This window comes from Protopterus annectens, chromosome 10.part0 (assembly GCF_019279795.1).
Source record: "Protopterus annectens isolate FY-2018-M chromosome 10.part0, PAN1.0, whole genome shotgun sequence".
Taxonomy (NCBI): domain Eukaryota; kingdom Metazoa; phylum Chordata; order Ceratodontiformes; family Protopteridae; genus Protopterus; species Protopterus annectens.
Genome location: NC_056744.1, coordinates 1,601,051,758 through 1,601,071,757, shown reverse-complemented (window position 1 = coordinate 1,601,071,757; position 20,000 = coordinate 1,601,051,758). Strand labels below are relative to the sequence as shown.

The 20,000-nt window shown below is 39.3% G+C and overlaps 1 protein-coding gene across 1 annotated transcript in view; it reads right to left on the bottom strand.

Annotated features, from left to right (window-relative positions):
* Window positions 1-20,000, bottom strand: part of LOC122813774 (sulfotransferase 1 family member D1-like) — a 506,318-nt gene that overhangs the window by 349,005 nt on the left and 137,313 nt on the right. The gene's annotated exons all lie outside the window — the stretch shown is intronic.

The window sequence follows — 20,000 nt, the reverse complement described above, 5'->3', positions numbered from 1 at the left end:
TCAAGAACTGCTTAAAAAGCATACGGCATGTGCGACAATAATTCACTTATTTTATAAGAGTTCTCCCTCCCTCCCTTCCTCGAGCTGATCCACCCTGGAGTTGGTCAGCATAGCTGTCAACCTTCCATCGCCAAAATGAGGAACACTTGCCTTCATAATGTGGAACAAATGGGCAAAATGTGGAACACTAACTAATGTCTTACTAACAACTTCAACTAGGAAGGTCATAGGATGGTTAAAATGTGCTGGTTTTACTTATAAAGAAGATCCTTTAATGAATTAATATGATTAATTTCTATTTACCATGGATTTAACTTAAAGAAATTAACACTGAATGTGTGACAGAATCTTTCAATGTGGAACTTTGAGGAACTTCGAGGAACATGAACTTTTTAAGACCCCAAATGAGGTACGTTCCTCGTAATGAGGTACACTTGAGAGGTATGTTGGTCAGCGTTGCAAAATGAAGCCGGAGAGAAGGAAAGGCAGTGCTGTGAAATTTGCATCATGTCAGGGTTAGTAGTCGCGGGCATGTCAGCGCTCGATGCAAACTGCCAAGTCAAGCTGTCAATCAAATGTGACAATCATCTATGACACGCCCAAAGTTGCGCAGTGCCGCCCGTGAGGTACTACACTGTTAGATAACCGGTCTGGGTACAGGGGGGGGGAGCACTTCAACTTAACTTTTTCACCCTTTTTATTTATTGTATTTGGTAATATTTTACGCTTTTTCTGATGTTTATTTTGTTGTTTAGTGCTCCATAGCAGAACCTAATGAAGATGGCAAACGTCCTGCGACATCAGATATTTCTGTTGTGTAGATCTGATTTTATTTATTTACTATTTGGTAATGGGTTAGGTGGAATTGCCCAGAGACACTTTTCAGTCCTTCTTGTTGTAGAAACTCGTTTTGTATGTGAAACACCTAAATATGACACGCAACAGTAGGAACATTTAGTTATACATTACCAAGGTGTGTGTTGCTAATAAAATGAGAAGAACCCTACGCCTTGGCACAGATTGTGACTGGATCTGTTACTACAAACTCTCACGCTTAGGTGAAAATGTCTAATTATCGGCATCCAGAAAGGCATCAACTCTTGCAGGTAATAACATAAATGTGTTTTACACTACATCAAAGCAGGAGTCCAAATAATCTAACGTTAGGATTGCAAGATGTTTTAAAAATGCAAAAACCAACTGTTGCATTTCATCTGCAACAAATCGCTTAGTAACATACAATCTACTTCCTCAGCTCTCCATGCTTTCGTAAAATGCCTTTGGTAAATCTGTCCCCATGACACCGGAGTGATCAAACTCTAGCAGCCTACTGGGAAGGAACGATATTGAAGATATTATATCTGCTTGCTGTTCTTGGGTTGAGGATGAGGGGTATATCATCAGGCATGTTTCTCTCTAATGCATCCAGATGAGTGACCAGAGATCTAGCAAAAGCCATCCACTCACATCTAATGTAGCTACATCACTCATGGAAGTAGGTGACAGCCTCATGCTGCACCCATTACACACCCACCCATCCCACCCTTGGAGTATTTGCATGGCATGAACAGGTGGCATGTTAGGGCTGCAAATGCAAAATCTCCTGATGAATGCCTGGATGACGATCATACTGTCATCAGCTCTCAGCCAGTAGGGGGACAAATGGTCAAGGTGTGCTAATAATGAAATACAGTTGGCATTTCTCTGTCTGGGGGACCTAACAGTTAAAAAAATGGACCAATGACTTGGCATAAGAGTTGGTCTTTTTTTACGTATTTAAGTCAAACTACATAATTTGAAAACACCCACCAACACTGTCAATGGATTCTGAAGATGAACTTAACACCTCCAGCCAGTCTGGCTGTAAGTCGATTATCATGTCTCCACTACAAAAGAAAAATGAATGCCTGTTCCATCAGTACTGCACAGTACTAGACCTCTTTGCTCAGATTGCACTTCAGGAATTCACTCAAGACCTCCTTTTCTGTGTTAAAAGTAGCCTGAATTTGCACTTTTACCATGCTGAAATTTCCATAAATACTTTTTTTCTGAAATGTAACTTTTAAATTTGACTTAAATAACTTTAGTCTGGCTTGAACATGAACAGTGAGAAGTAACTCTGCAAATAAATGACTTTGGGAGCAGACATGCAGGTCTGTGTATTTTAACAGAAATAAAATGTTATATTCCACATCCAATACTGTATTCAGTAATGATTTCACTTGACTCTTGAAGATATGACATACCATACTGCTTGACCATTTCTAGCAGGCAGTCCAGGTGCATTGATTGAATCAACAATTTTCATTTAATAATTCCTTTTTTATTTAGAAAATTTTGAAACTTTCAGGCATTAATTTGAGTACTGTTGACAATGTCAGGCAACCTATAGAAAGCAAACAACCATCTTAATTTAGTGATCATATCTTGAGTTATAACCAGAAATGCAAAAATACATCTGACATCACTGACTATGCATCCATCACAAATGCAGCTATCAGTCATGACAAAACCTGTGAAATCAATGTGCAACCATTTCACACATCCACATGGAAATTCTTATGGATACATAGGTGTTTGAAATGGCATTTTCTGTTACATTTGACATGCTACACATGAATTTAATTTCCACATCTAACTCTGGCCACCACATAAGCTTAAGGACAAGTTTTATCATAAGATTTCCTCGATATCCAGTATGTAACTCTTCCTGTACAGCTTTTCTCAGCTTCCAGGAAATAATTACATCGGTCCCACACAGACTACAGCCCTTTTCCACAGATAAGTCAAATCTTATTTTGTGGCTTGTATTTCAAGTTTGAACTCCTTGATAATACCAACCATTTATTAAATAAATTCCAGGTCTCTGCTTGTAAGATCCTATAGCTGATTGTTACTACTATGCTACCAAAATTTAATAAATTGTTTTCTAATCCTGAAGAGTTTTTCTCCCTGTGTCGCTGCTGAAAATGAGCCAAAAGCTCAGCCAGACTAACCCGATTAACAAATGTAAAATAAATAAATAATACACTGGGAAGCCCTTTGTGAGTTTAAACCATATGACCTGTGAGCCCAGCATTTACTGGAATTTCTTAAAAATAATCCTCAGTAGGAGCACTGACACTCAATCATTCCCTTTATTGTTAGATCAGTTGTGTCCTGTAGGTGAATTCCTGACAGGTCATCTGCATTCCCATGTCCGTTGGAATTTTCATACTTAGTGTGGCACTAACCGGCATATAAAGTAGCCCATCATTGGATATATGCAGCTGCCATGGTTGGCAGTCATTTATGTTCTACAAACTGGGTTAATAATGGCTTACAGTATGCTACTAACTTGAGATCCTCTCCAATATATACTAGTAGAGTCAGATGCTCTTCAACAGCTGGTAAAGTGTAACGTTTCATTGTTTAATTGTCTTATGCTGGAGCATCACATGCTAGTATAACAGGTAGACTGTGATCATCATGCACCTGCATTTTGGCAAACATCAGCATTTTAACACCTTCTAAATACATTTTGCTCCTGATGTTTTCACTGCCAGGGAACCTGCTTTCTCCAAGGCATGTATGAGTGCTTAAGGTTGCACTTTGATTAGACATAAACATTCTACAGTAGTTTACTAAGCCCAAGAATGCTTGTGGCTCTTTTGCACAAGTGTGTGTGTGTGTGTGGGGGGGGGCACCTTGTGGATTGCTTTAACCTTATCCCCTGAAGACAAAATAGCGCATGCCCTAAAAAAAAACAGTCTATGACTTGTGAAACTTACGGTTTCATTTTTTTTCACTCTCAGGCTACATTCTAGAAGTCTTCACAACACTTTCTGCGAGTTACCAAATTCCTTGTTCTCTGCTTTCCACTGATCAGCAAATCACTGAGGTACCCCCCAACACATTTAAATCTTTTAACATTTCCTGGAATTCTTTGAAAACAGGAAGACAAAGAGCTCACACTCAGCAGTAATATATCACAGACAAATAAGACTGATGCACATTACATATTTCTTTGATAAATCATCTAGCAAACGTTGATAATTAGACATTACATCAGTGTTTAATAACACAACTCCTGCACTCAGCATAACCATCATCTGCTGCACTCATGTTAATAGATATACCTCTGCATCTGTGGTCTGGATCACACTTAACTTGAAATCACCAGATAAATAGAACTGTCCCTTCTAAGCTGTTGGATCAATCTGTTCAGCCTGTTCGCTGTGCTTCATAGGACTGATTATGTTTCTTTATTCTAACCTTTCCATCTCCATTTAAAATCTCTTTCCCTCTTTCATTGCAAATAGCAAGGGATGACAGAACTTTTGAGCAACATTTGGATTCACCAGAATGTCAGCTTTAACACCACATCGTGTGATTAGTTCCTCTCAAAATCCTTAACCATGCATTTCAAGCACCTTCTCCACTGGCTTTATTTCTGTCATCTCACTTAGGACCAGATTTCAAAAGATGTAAGTTTGCCCTCATTCTGAAAGACCTGCTCTCAGTGTAAGTAACTTGCTTTGGTTTTAGGCCTGTCTATAAACAGGCTTATACCAGGGTCCAGATTCTAAATCACTTGCTCTCAGCCTGCTTTTATTGTAAGTGGTCAGTCAGTGTCACTGAGAGCAAGTCTTTTGGTGTCGGGCCTTAGACTCACTAATTTAATCTGTTTTCAAATTAAAATAATAATCTATAACCAGTTCTTCTTACAAAATGATACGCTTTTACTTTTTTTATTACTAACCCACTTGTAACTTTTGTTTCTCATTACACAGAGTAACCATGATCTAGCCCATTAGTAACAAAGCCTCTGCTGTGTACATTTTCAGTTAAACAGAGGTAGTTTGTAAAGGTTTCCTTGAAGACATCAACTGGATGGATTGGCATAATGGTTAAAGTGTTTATGTGACAGACATAAAGTGCAGGGTTTGATTCTTATCTTTGAGGGAAATTAGCTAGGCTTAAAATGACCCACAAGGGCAGTTAACTTAGTACTTATCTATAAACCCATGAAACATTTCTTACAAATAATGGACAGCCACCTGGTGACAGCTGACGATCTCCAAGTGGGTTGCAGAGAACGACTAGAATGGGTCAGAGCTGTATTACAGTTGGGCCAACGTTGATCATGGCTATAATTTTTCATCCACTGCTGCGCATACTGCACAGTCTTCCTCTTCATTATTATTTTTACTTACAGGGAGCTACTCTGAGAAAGAGAGTTCATTTCAAACATATCAGAAGGTTAAACAGGCTACACTATAATACCACAGAATCAGCACCTCTAAACAACAAAAGTTTGGATCTGATTGTATAAACTGCTTACTTGATTTAGAAACCTTTATCGATATGTATCTGTATAACTGCTATTATCTCTTTTGAGCATCCAGATGGAAGAGTAATGTGCTTATCAATTATCATGAAGCAAATACAAATACCAACATAAGTGGGGAAATATTATTACCTGGCAATGATGGTACTTGAACCCAAGTTATCAAGAGCACAGCCATCATGACCACTGATAAGATTATAATTGCTAAATTCTAGAAGGGCAATCATGTCTAACCATACTGCTTTAAACAGGTTATACAAATAATTTATACTAGAAAAACACATTGAAAGCTGTTTACAGTAAGGCAGATGTAACGTAATGTCACACACTGTCCTCGTCTCACAAAAATAACCTTTGTTATTTACACTTTGCAGTTAACACCGTAATCAAAGTTATTTGCAGATGTGTTGTTGCTGGCCAACCTCCCTACACAAGCAGATGCCAGACACACAGAGCTTCCCTTCCTTCAAACGCTAACCGTATAATACATTAATAAGCAATGGAAAATTGCATTTACCCCAAAGGACTTCTCACTGACAATTAACATTTGTAGGATGTACAAAATGCTAATGGTAGCTGAACTCACACACACACACACACACACACACACACACACACACACACACACACACACACACACACACACACACACACAAACAAACCCGAATGTATGCAAGCACACCAACACATACACTTGGCATACTATTAGGACATACTACAGTATTGTCCACCACCTCACTTCTGTCCCCACAAAAGTCTTACAATGTCAGTAATGAAAAATAAGGAATTAATATATTTTAAAGAACACAAAGCAAGCACAAATCCTCAGTAAAGAGTCAGCAGTTTTTTTTTTCCAAGGCTGTCAACCAAAGTAGTAAAGTGTATGGTAGTTTATAGTTGATAAAGGGCAGAGTACAGGTTTTAAGTTCATAAGTCATATATGATGTTTAGACCAAATGACCATCTAGGAGCACTCATTCCTGAATCCCTGGATTATAAACTTTGTCACCAACCCATTTGTTCAGACCGTATTTAAATATGTCAAAGATGCCAGAAATTGCCTGCATCTGTCTCCCTCAGGCTCCTGGCAAAGGCTCTTGCTTCCCCCATAGTGCCTTTTTTAGGCAATGCCATGAGGTCCAAACTACCAACAGGAAAATTTCATCAAAACGTAAATTAAAGGCTTATGCTGCTAAATGCTAGGAGTCTAAACATGAAACTGCACTCATTGCAAGCATTCTCAGCCCTGGAAGATGCTGACATTTGTGCAATCACATAATCCTGGTTCAAAGCTGCGGAGAGCACCCCAGCCATACCAGGTTACTCATCCTATCATACATTCAGACCCCAAACTGTGGGCAGCAAATCAAAAGGAGATGGAGTTGCAATATATATAAAAGACATACACACCTCCAGGCTGGTCAAACTGTATGACACACAGGAAACACTCCAGGTGCAGATAACAATTGACAAGATTCCTATTCAAATCATAGCTAGCTATAGGCCTCCAACTTTGACTCAAGATGCCCACTCCACCTATCTGGACCTCTTCAAATCTATCAAGATTCAACCCTTTACTTTGATCCTGGGCGACTTTAACTATCCAACCATAGATTGGAAGAAATACTCATGCCAAAACACAAATGCCCAGAGATTCATTGATTCTGTCAATGCAAATGCCTTGGACCAGTTGGTCAACACCCCCACAAAAGGTGAAAATATCTTGAACTTGCTATTAACCAACATGAGTAACCATTACAGCATCCCTACAGTGTCATCCAGGAATTGACACCGACAGAGTTTATAGTCATTTAGAAGAAAACTCAATTATGGCAGTTGAACAATGGGGCAATAAAAGAAAGTCATATGGAACAAAGGATCATTTGTTGTGAAATAAAGTTATAGTGGAGAACTGTAAAAAGGGGAAGAATCTAAGTATGGCGTGGATTGACTACAAAAAAACATTTGATAGTATCCCACATTTGTGGATAAAAGAGTGCTTAAAAATGTATAAGATACACCTTACACAGATTGACTGCATTACAGTAACCATGAAAAAATTGGCAGACCACTTTGTAATTAAGCCATGATAAAGGGCAGATTTTAATCCCAGGGATAAAAATTCAAAGGGGGATAGTCCAGGGTGACACACTGTCACTGTTGCTATTCTGCCATGCCATTAATCCATTAAGCTGTTTACTTAACAGCTTAGGCCATGGCTACAATTTGGCTCCTAGAAAACAACAGTCTAATGACTTATCTTCTCTTTGTCAATGATTTAAAATTCTATAGCTCATCAGATGAGGAACTGAAAGAACAGCTGCAGGTTGTCAAAGCATTTTCAATGATATTAGAATGCCATTTGGTCTTGATAAATGTGCAACAGCAACTTTTAAAGCAGGAAAACTGCAGCACCAGGAAAACATCAGTTTGGGAAAAGAATGTGATATAAAAGAACTTGAGCAAGATGGAGTGTATAAATACTTGGGAATTGATGAAGGATCAGCGATAAAACATGAACAAATGCGAATAAAACTCAGTAAGGAATACTTTAGAAGACAAATTAATCCTGAGAACAGCATTGACATCTAGAAACAAGATCCAAGCTATAAATCAGTTTGTTCTTCCTGTCCTAACGTACAGTTTTGGAGTGATTGACAGGCCCCAAAAAATGTTGGATAGATTAGATATTAAAACAAGAAGGACGCTTCATGCTCAGCAAATGATTGATAAAAATCAGTGTATACCAAGATTATACATTCCCCATTCCAAAGGAGGGATGGGCCTCCTTGAAATTGATTACATGTATAGATCTGCAATCATGGGACTCCACACATATCTACTGACCTCACAAGATTCAAATGAAGTGAAAGTTTTGAAACATGAGGAGAATAAATCTAAGATAACTTCTCTGTTTAATTTAGCAGAAGCATATCGACGTCAAGCAGGAATGGAAATCAAACCAGAAGTAGATAAAAACCAGCAGCAACTGAATGTGCCAAAAAACAAAAGAAAGAATATAAGGTGAAGGACCAGATGAGAAGGCAAGAAATGCGTAAAAAAACATAAATATAGTTGCAAGTATAGAAAACTTCTGGAAGAGCTTCATGTTGATCAAGAGCGAATGCAGGAATGGTTAAGGAGAAGAGAATTCAAACCAAGAAATGAAAGGTTAATATTCGCAGACCAAGACAGTGGGCTACGTACATGCTGGTTTACAAAGTCCATTGAATATGTGAGAGAAACAGACAAATGTAGGCTTTGTAAAACTGAACTGGAAACAGTCACACACCTTGTTGCATGTTGCAACACACTAATGGCAGAAGGACTGTATATTGAAAGGCATACTAATGTGGCGAGACTGTTGCACTGGGGATTGTGCACACATTATGGTACTGAAGTGGCTGAAAAACACTGGAAACATCAGCCACAAAGCATCATAGAAAATGATGAAGTTTATATCACATGGGATCACCCATTACCAGCAGTTCAAAAGACAGATGCTAGAGAACTGGATATAGTGGTCCAAGAAAAGAAGACAAAAATAGCATTGATCATTGAAATTGCCACACCCAGTCACTATAGTGTCTTGTGTACAGAGAGGAAGAAAGATACCCAGACATTTCCAATAGCAGTAGGAGCAATGGGTCTTATAAAAAAGAATTTACAATCATATTTAAATATGTTACCAATCCATGTAACCTCATACGGATTGCAGAAGAAGTCATTACTGGGCACATTTTGGGTGCTGCAAAGAGCACGTTTAGCTGACATCAAAGATTGAAAAATACTAGTTTCATGAACTTTAATCATACTTTGACTCAGGTATAGGGTCCTTTCCCGTTATGGTATTAGAAACCGAAAAGATTTAGAGAAATTAGAAGAGACAGTGTCATCATCCCTGGTAAGATCCGACCACAAAGCGGTCACATTTGAAGTCGCCATCTCCCCTGACCCCCCCCCCCCCAGCTAGGGTCAAACAAAAAAACTTCACTAAAGTTAATTACAACCTCCTGAGGGAAGGTATAAACAGTTTCACAGCCCCCACCCCTCCAAAGGAAGTGGCACATATGTCCACACCTACACCAAAGTACTCTATGAGCATTTATATAGCTGCATGGAATCAGGAATACCCAGCAGGACAAAATCCTCCTCCTCAAGGAGGAGTAAACCTGTCTGGTGGACATCTGCAATAAATCAACTCTATAATAAAAGGAAAAAATTGTTGTCCAGGACCAAGAAGGAGCAGGTGCCTAATTGGAAGCAATCTCTCCTTACCCTGAACAAGCAAATAAGAGCACTAGTAAAATTCTCCAAAACAAACTTTTTGTCCAAACAGGCAACATCTACTAAAGACAATTGTAAGGCCTTCTTCACATATGTCAATCTCAAGAGAAGCAACCAGATCTGCTCAGAACTGGTGATGAAGGACACCACATACACAAACACTGTAGATTTAGCCAACCTGCTGTCAGACAGGTTCAGTGAAAACTTCACCCCTTTGTACCCCATCTGTAAAACAGGACATCCCCAGTACCTGCTCCCCTCCCCTTATCTCTAGGGAGCAAGTCATCACTGCCCTCTCAAAGTAAAAAAACACAGCCTCCGTGGGATCCAATAACATCCCAGGCTACATCCTATATGAACTCAGGCAAGAACTTGCAGCACCATTAAGCACCCAATTCAACTAAAGCCTGAGTACCGGCTTTATTTCAGCCAAGTGGAGGGCAGCCACTGTCATCCCTTTACACAAAGGTGGATCTTGCACCGATCCAGGAAATTATAGAACCAGCAACATAACTAGCCTGATCTGCAAGGCCATGGAGTGGATTATCATGGACATCATTAAGAAGGACATTGGCAACCTCCAGACACTAGATACCACACAGTTTGGTTTTGTCAAAGGGAGGTCATGCCTATTAAATTTGGTTGACTTCATTGAGACAGTCACCAAGGCCATGGGCAAGGGGAAGACGATGCACACCACCTACCTTGACCTAGCCAAAGCCTTCGATACTATTCCCCACACAGGTTTAATAGATAAACTCTCTCAGGTAGGCATCAATCTGTATGTTATCAGATGGGTAGCAAACTGGCTCACTGATAGAACCCACCTAGTCAGTGGAAGCCACCTCAAGCAGTAGACCCATAATGAGCGGTGTACCCCAGGGATCAGTCTTGAGACCTCTGCTGTTTGGGATATACTTTTCTGAGGTGTAGGCCAAAGCCAGTGAAATATAGCTGACCAAGTATGCAGATGACTGCAAGCTGGGTGCTGTCATGAATTCCCCTAGTGATGTGGACATCCTCTAAGAGGGTCCCTCCCAAATAAGTGACTGGTGCCAGAAACATGGCCTCAAAAGGAATGCAAAAACATGCATCATCATCCCCTTTGGGGAGAGTGACATCCCCACAAATTATCACATTGATAATAATATCAGTGATCAGTCGTGAGGGGCCTGGGCACCCAGGTTGATAACAAACTGACATATGACCACCATATTGCCTCCATTGTACGGAACGTTTTCTACATTCCCTACCTTATTAGTAAGAGTATCTCATCCAGGGACAAGGTGGTCATAACATCCCTGTATTCTTCCCTTATAAGACCCATTATTGAGTGCAGTGCCCCTTTCAGCATGTACCTCACAAAGCACATGCAGCAGCTGGAGAGACCACAGAGGTTCCTCACCAGGAGAATCCAAGGCTTCAAACATCTACCTTACACGTATAGGCTAAAAGCCCTGCCCCTCTACTCTGTCTCCTACAGACTCCTCAGAGGTGACCTCTGTCTGGCATGCAAAGCAATCTCAACCTTGATGAGACTGCTGCATATCTGCAAGTCAAGCTGTACTCATGTAACCCACATGCGCGGCCTCAACCTGGTCTGTGACTTAAATAGGACTTGTTGGTGGGATAGATTTGTGCCCCAGAGACTCCCCCTTTTGTGGAATAGCCTCCCTCTCCACAGTACCAGAGTACCTCATTAACCCTTTTTAAGTGCAACCTGGATAACTGGATGGGGAGCAGAAAATACACCCCTGGGATTCCACCCCTGGGATTCCACCTGTGTCCCTAGACAGTGACATAGGGTGCTGACTTGTTGGAACATGGGATAAATTCTTGGCTAGGCTTGTAAGGGCCTTGTGGCCAATAGCCTAGTGACTTCCTATGATCCTATGATCCAAAGAACGTTTTTTGATTTACTATATGATGTTCAGGCCAGTTGACCTAGGAATACTCATTCCTGAATCCCTGGCTTATAAACTTTGTCACCAACCCCTTTGTCCAGATTGTATTTAAATAAGTCAAAGTAAGTTTTTTGATTTACTGATATTAACTGAAGGTTTATTCCATAGTTAAGGAGCTCTTACTGTCAAATAAGAATCCTTTAATTTTGTTTTATATTGTGATATAATAAATTGGAGGTTGTGATTTTTTCATGTTAATTTATTATGTTGCTTTTTAATATCTGAGTAAACTCCCTAAATTTGCATAAATTCAGGTACTTTCAAAGTTCTGCATATGAGGTACAGTACTGTTGAGGTTGCACTTATTCAAGCTTAATAAGTTACGCTGATTATAAATGCAAAAAGTGTTACTAAATTTTAAAGCTCGTCTTATGTACATTTTGTAAATGGCAGTTAAACATGCAGTATCTCTAAGAATAAAGTTTATTTTTGTCATGTAACTCAGTTGTCTTAATACCTGACATGTTATTAGGGGTCTATATTAAATTGTCGAAGTTCTACAACTTTGAATCACTATACATCGAACACTAGTGATCAAAGTTGCAGAACTTCAAAAAAAAAAAAAAAAACAAAAGGAAAGAAAAGTAAAAGGGTTTAAGCAGGGGGGCTAGCCCCCCTGCACCCCCACCCCTGCTACTTAAATATACCAGCTCCGAGATTTTGCTACAGCGTAGCAAAGGGAAATGTTCCCTTTCCACACCTAAAGTGCGATCTTGGAGATGGTATATTTAAGTAGTGGTGTGTGTGGGGGCGCAGGGGGCCTTGCCCCTCTGCTTAAAGCAGTTACTTTTATTTATTTATTTATTTTTTTATCAGCTATTCGATGTTTCAGAACTTTGATCATATGGGGTTGACCATATGGTGTTCGAAGTTCTGAAACTTCGATTATCTGATATAGACCCGTTACTAGATCTTCATTCTTGCCAAAGGAAAATTTATCAATAATAGTGTTACCCAGGCATTTACATTAACTTGCTATCTCCAGCGCATTAGAAGAGGAGTTTAATCATTCTAGGCTTTCTAGAGTACATAATTTTGCCTTTGTCAGTAGTGAACATTAAATAATGGATTCAGACCATATAAGTAGTGATTAAGGAAAATTATTATTTGTTACTGAAAATTCTATCTTACTTTTATCAGTGTACTTGCTTAGCCAATTGTATCTGTTACTAAGCATGGTGGGGAATACTTCATTGAAAAAAACTGGTCCTAATACCAAACCCACATCTGGAAGATATTTCGAACATTTCCCATTAATTATTACAACCTGTCTTTACCTGTCAAATAGGCCATGATCCATGTGATAATGTATGGGTTAATCTTTGTCCTACTTAAGGAAGTAAAAATTGCTTGAAAAGACAGAGTCGTAAATGCCTTAGCATGATCAAAAAGAATGTTACCCCATAAGACAGACCTAAATCCATAGTAATAAGGATTTGATTGTAAAATTCAACTATATTTGCGAGAGATGAACAACGCCTAGTAAAACTGTGTTGGCAATATCCAAGTTAGCTTATGTATTGATATAATTAATTAAATTGATAAGACACCTTTCAAAAATCTTCCAGAGATTAGATGTTAGACTAGTTGGTTTACAATATGTTATCTTTATGACCATTTTATAAATGGGAGTGCTCTGAGAAATTTTCCAATAGTAAGTAGCCGTACCAAAATAAAGTAGTTTATGAAAAATGTGTTATGTTGTGAATCTGAATAGAAGGGATAATATCTGGCCCCACTGACATTTGACTAATCACCTTAAGCACTGCATCAGAGACACAACTCTCTGAATTAATATTTATTATGAATTTCATGTTTGTAGTGTATTTACTAGGAATGGAAAAAGTTATTAAATTTATTAGCTATTAATACATCATCTGTTACTAGATTGTTATTTTGAAAGATTGCATATATGGTGTTCGCTGTTATTAATTTTGTTTATATATTTGCAGTAAAGGTTTTTGTTATTATCATTGTATGTTAATTTCTTTTCAAATATTTCCTTTTTCTCTTTGATTTTTAAATTCAAGGATTCTGTAACTGTATTTAGTTTCTTTATTTGCTCCATTGGGATTTTTTATATACTAAGAATATTTGTTTTTATCTTTCATATATAACTTAAGTTATAACTTCACCAAAATGAAATGCTGTTCTCAGATTACTGACTTTAGATGTTGTCATTGTCCCCATGCCCAAACAAGGAGTGTTTCACACAACTGAGGTTCATCCAGTCAGTCATTGGAACCCCTCCCTAAATTATGATAGTTAATTTTTCCATAGTTACATTTTTTGCAGTAGAAATCACATTTAAAGAGTTCTTGAATTTAAATGATATTGAATGGTGGTCAGAACTGCCCAATGGTTCTTTTATGGTAATTTGAATATTTCTTGGATTATTTGTGACAAGAATATTTTATTTCAAGTGCAGTCATAAATTAGATAGTCAAAATTATGATAGGACAAAATACTAATGAATTCCTTGGAATATACACAGACTGCAGAAAGATTGTGCCAGGCAATATCAGAAAAATTAAAATCCCAGAGTGCTAATTCAGTCTGAACAAATAGTTATAATGTGTAGTATTCCTTATACTTGTGCTACAATAAAACAAAATTACTCTAGTTAAGTGTTCCACCACAATGCAGTCTGTATGTGTTTACAGTGACACTTGCTAGAGTGTCGTCTGTACTAACAAAACTAGATGCCAACGAATAGTGTATGTGTAACATTACTGTACCACTCCTTTTATTTTCTCTGGGGCATTTATATTTTGTAAAACCTCAAAACACTAAGTTTGTGGAATTCCATGTCCTAATAATAGCAATTATTGTGTAATCTTTCATATCGATTATACTGCATAATTCTGTATGCATATTTATTTATTATATTTTACATTTGTTTACCAGGAGTGTCTAAGTGCCAGGAGCCCAATTTCAGTGGAGGCCCTCGGAGAAATCTCCAAGACACAACATTTATAGATTAACAGTACTGATACAAAAAAATCAACATGAGTACTATAAAATCAAAATAGCAACAGCATGTGTGCGTTAGCAGAAAATAGCATTAGTATCTGGGAACATAGAAACATTTCTGCAGTTAACATGGACTTTTAAACTGGTCACTGATATTATTTGCATTTAATACAATGAAGGAGAGAAAGATGAAAAACATCAGGGCAAATTTTGATCAAAGTAAGTTAGGATAGATGAGGAAAAAACTATCAGGTATAAGAATACAGGTCGAAGAGGGTAGAATAGTTTGTTAAGAGAGATATTGTTAATGCTATGTGCATTAGACACACAGCATATTACAAAATCATTAAGCCTTTATGCCCTGCTGTATTTTGTACAACTAGTAATCTTAAAAAGGTTTCAAATAAGCTGTGAATTAACTGCATTGAAAAATTATACCATAACTTTTTAAGTGAAATAGGTCTGTATTGAAAATTCTGTTATTCCCATCACAGTCTTCCCAATGAATGATCACACTTACGTTCTAAACAGTTTTGCTTCAGCCATGTATTAAAGTGATAGGCTTTTGAGTACTGACAATCATTCTATCGTATGGATGGAACAATCTCACTTAGAATCAGTTTAACACAATCTTTTTTTAGTTCTTTATTAATTTCTAAGATAACATTCTTCATATAGTTTAAATGAGCCATATTTTTAAATGGGTCTATATCATTTCAGCGAAGTGACAGTTTAGCGAACGGCATTTCTTTGGAAATGACGTTCATCACAATACACTCTTGTGTGAGGATGTGCCCCCTCCACCCCCTGTTAATTATACATGCCAACTCCAAGCTCGTACTACAGTGGGGAAAGTGCAAATTTCCCGATTCTCACTGTACCACGATCTCAGTATGAACAGTTCAACGGATGGCATGTTCGATGTAAGTGAACCGAAAATGCCGTTCACTGAACTAAATTTTCACTGAAGTAATATAGACCCTATATTTAAATCATTAGGTCCTACATGTATGAGAAAAGTACTAATTTTTGGCTTGATCTTAAGTGAAATTTGCTGTACACAATCTATTAACTTTAACCCTGAGAAAAAAGAAACTGTAGTATTCGATATACTGAGTTTTGTTTGATATCTCCACATATTCACCTGCAAATGGAGTCACCAAGGATTAGAATTTCATGATCGGTATTACTTAGTTTCCATGACAGTAAGTTTTCAAGATAATTTTCTAAGTGAATATCAGCATTAGAGCTTTGGTATCGAAATGTCAGATTATCTGTAATTTTTTTTTTAATTTCTTGCATTGTTAGTTATTATTTGCCAGTCAGCCTCACTTTTGGGTTCAGGCACATAGGTGGTGCATTTGGTTGGTGACACATGGCTGAAGTGATATTCAACTTTTGAGAAATATAGTTGTTGTGAATTCCTTGTGGGCAAAGAGAAGAATGTGATGCCATGCCTACAACTTCAATAACCATATGCACAAGTGGGAAATAATGTCCATGGTCCCCAGGGCAACATGAGACAGCAGACAGTATGGCAGGCAGCAGCAGCAGGCATGTCAGTGGTAGTAAAAATGCAGTGCACAATGGGCAGTGCCTTTATAATTGGTGTGTGTGGACCACTACCCCCATGACAGTGTCTAAGGTAGCATTACCTAAAATCCATACTGGAACATAAATGTGACTACAGTAGCCTGCAGGATATTCTCAGTGCTTTAGAACACCTCTACATGTTGTAGTAAATAAGCATGTGCTGTACACTGAGCACAACACTCATTCCTTCCCCTGACTTCATGGTGTAGCACACCTCTACATGTTGTAGTTACATAAGCATGTGCTGTACACTGAGCACAACACTCATTCCTTCCCCTGACTTCATGCTGTAGCACACCTCTACATGTTGTAGTTACATAAGCATGTGCTGTACACTGAGCGCAACACTCATTCCTTCCCCTGACTTCATGCTGTAGCACACCTCTACATGTTGTAGTTACATAAGCATGTGCTGTACACTGAGCACAACACTCATTCCTTCCCCTGACTTCATGCTGTAGCACACCTCTACATGTTGTAGTTAAATAAGCATGTGCTATACACTGAGCACAACACTCATTCCTTCCCCTGACTTCATGCTGTAGCACACCTCTATATGTTGTAGTTACATAAGCATGTGCTGTACACTGAGCACAACACTCATTACTTCCCCTGACTTCATGCTGTAGCACACCTCTACATGTTGTAGTTACATAAGCATGTGCTGTACACTGAGCACAACACTCATTCCTTCCCCTGACTTCATGCTGTAGCACACCTCTATATGTTGTAGTTACATAAGCATGTGCTGTACACTGAGCACAACACTCATTCCTTCCCCTGACTTCATGCTGTAGCACACCTCTACATGTTGTAGTTACATAAGCATGTGCTGTACACTGAGCACAACACTCATTCCTTCCCCTGACTTCATGCTGTAGCACACCTCTACATGTTGTAGTTACATAAGCATGTGCTGTACACTGAGCACAACACTCATTCCTTCCCCTGACTTCATGCTGTAGCACACCTCTACATGTTGTAGTTACATAAGCATGTGCTGTACACTGAGCACAACGCTCATTCCTTCCCCTGACTTCATGCTGTAGCACACCTCTACATGTTGTAGTTACATAAGCATGTGCTGTACATTGAGCACAACACTCATTCCTTCCCCTGACTTCATGCTGTAGCACACCTCTATATGTTGTAGTTACATAAGCATGTGCTGTACACTGAGCACAACACTCATTCCTTCCCCTGACTTCATGCTGTAGCACACCTCTATATGTTGTAGTTACATAAGCATGTGCTGTACACTGAGCACAACACTCATTCCTTCCCCTGACTTCATGCTGTAGCACACCTCTACATGTTGTAGTTACATAAGCATGTGCTGTACACTGAGCACAACACTCATTCCTTCCCCTGACTTCATGCTGTAGCACACCTCTACATGTTGTAGTTACATAAGCATGTGCTGTACACTGAGCACAACACTCATTCCTTCCCCTGACTTCATGCTGTAGCACACCTCTACATGTTGTAGTTACATAAGCATGTGCTGTACACTGAGCACAACGCTATTACTTTTTCTGCCCTCATGCACTTGGTTATTAAAGCTGTGAGCATGGCAGTGTGGGCTTCTGTTTGCCCACAGGGAATTCATAATAGTCCTATTTCACTGCAGCTCAATGTTACTTCAGCCATGTGTCCCCAACCAAATGTACCACAGGCAAATGTCTCACTGGTTAGGTGCCTGAACTCCTCACTTTCACTACTTTATCCATTACATTTTTTGGTGGTCACATTCTTCATGATTATTTCAGGAGACAGAGCTGGGAATATTTTGATTCTCTGCTAGAAGGAGGTTTACCCTGTCATTTCCCCTAGTTTTGTTACCCATAATCTTCATTGTCAGTGTTAAGTTGTTATTCTTACGTGATGTACTGATGTCACGTATATATAGAGATAAGTTCTCAGGGGTATCTTCTACTTCAGGCAGAAGTAATCAGTGATTGCAATTATGACATTTATTTGTCAGATTCCTTGACATTTTGTAGTGTTACATTTAAAACTTTAATATTTCTAAATTTGTGACATTTAATAGTTATGTCTTGCTTTCTTTTTTCCTTTCTAACAGTAACATTTTTTTGATACCATATCATTTATTGGCTGTATTAAATTATCCACTCTCTGAATGGCTTTGACATTTAGTATTATCTAATATCACATTTTGATGCCTGCTACATTCTTTATTTCTTTTAGGTCTTTTAACCAAATTAAAGCATGTTCCCTAATTGTTCTAATGGGCACTGTGGTATTGTAATTACAGTTAAAAGTATTGTCAGATTTTTTTTTACTCCAGTATCAAAAGATGCTCATTTAATCTTCTGAAGCTGGTGCAAATAATTTGCAGGAGACAATCCCCGGGATTCATGAAGCTTGCGCCAGGCGCCATCATAGCGTCGGCGTTATAACGCCAAATATGGCTGCTGAGCGATTCAGGTATGAATCAATTCCACGTGCACTACCGGCGTCGCGGACCTGCCCGCCGGCGTAGGTATGCAAAACACACTGTGTGCGGTATTGCACCATGCAAATGAAGGGAAATAGCGATCCACGAAGTGGCGCAGGCGTAGCGTAAGGGCACGGCGATGTAAACCAAAAAGCGGTTTACATTTACCCAAACATGAGCGAGGAGTAACGGAAGGCTGTCAAAGTCAGGTATCATACAGGTGCAATATGCCAATGGGGAAAGGCACCGAGAATGTCCAAAGAAAATATGCACAAAATGTAAAATGACATAAATGGCATGCGTAGAAAGCACAGCAGAACCCCGGATATGTGCACAGAAGTTGCAAAGCAATGAAATAATATGACAATGTCCTAAAAGAGCAGTATAACACACATCAGCTGCACAGCCACCACACACCATAGTATGTATGTAAAGCTTCAACCCCAGCGCAAGGGTTGTCAAGGAGTGGCGGCAGTGTTCGGCGCCGTAACCATGTATTAACAGTCAATGTCATGCAAATGAGGCAGATAATAGTGAATCGCAAAAACGGCGCCGGTGTAAGGATGGAGCAAACGGCGTAGCGGTAGTACACCGAGGAGTGGCCTACACGGGATACATGTCAATCTCAGAGGGGTGTGCCACTGTAGGAGGAAGCACATTGGAGGCCAGCAAACATGGGCTGTACAATGCACATCACAGCAGCAGGACCGGCGTGTGAGGAAATAGATGCGCTGAGAGTACATAATGCGCGCACAGATGCATGTGCACGAGGATGACTGAACCCAAGCCAGACATGTGGCCTCCCGTCAACAAACACGGATATAGGAAGGTAATGCGGAGAATATGAGGAAATGCGGAAGCAGTGTAATTGGAGCCGCAATGAGCAATCAACACCAATGAATGCAGGAAGGGCAAACGCGGCAGCTGATAACTCTGCATGCAGACCCTGCAAACGGGAAAGGGAGGCATAGGAATGTAAAGATAGTAGGGGATGTAGTTGAAATGCAAAGAGCAAAGAACCGAAATAGCACAGGCAAGTACAGAGGTAGGATAACGGCGGCAGACAAAGTGCAACAGATGCCATGTGCCTGCAGGATGCACTGCAGGCAATAGTATGTCTAGCAATGCAGAAACAGTAAGGTAAGATGCAAAGCCAAGCCAATGCAGGCAAGGGCAATGTAACAGCAAAGGCAACAGCGTTGCAGTTACGGTAAACCATGGAAGATAATCCACAGATACGTTAACAGACACACCCAATGACATCACCGGTGTACAGCACAACAGTATAAAGTGTGAATGCACATAACACACAGCGATTTCCCAAAGCGCACCGTAGGAGTGTAAACAGGCGGGGAACTTTTAATATGTATATGTTGGGTGCCGCCGTGGCGTGATG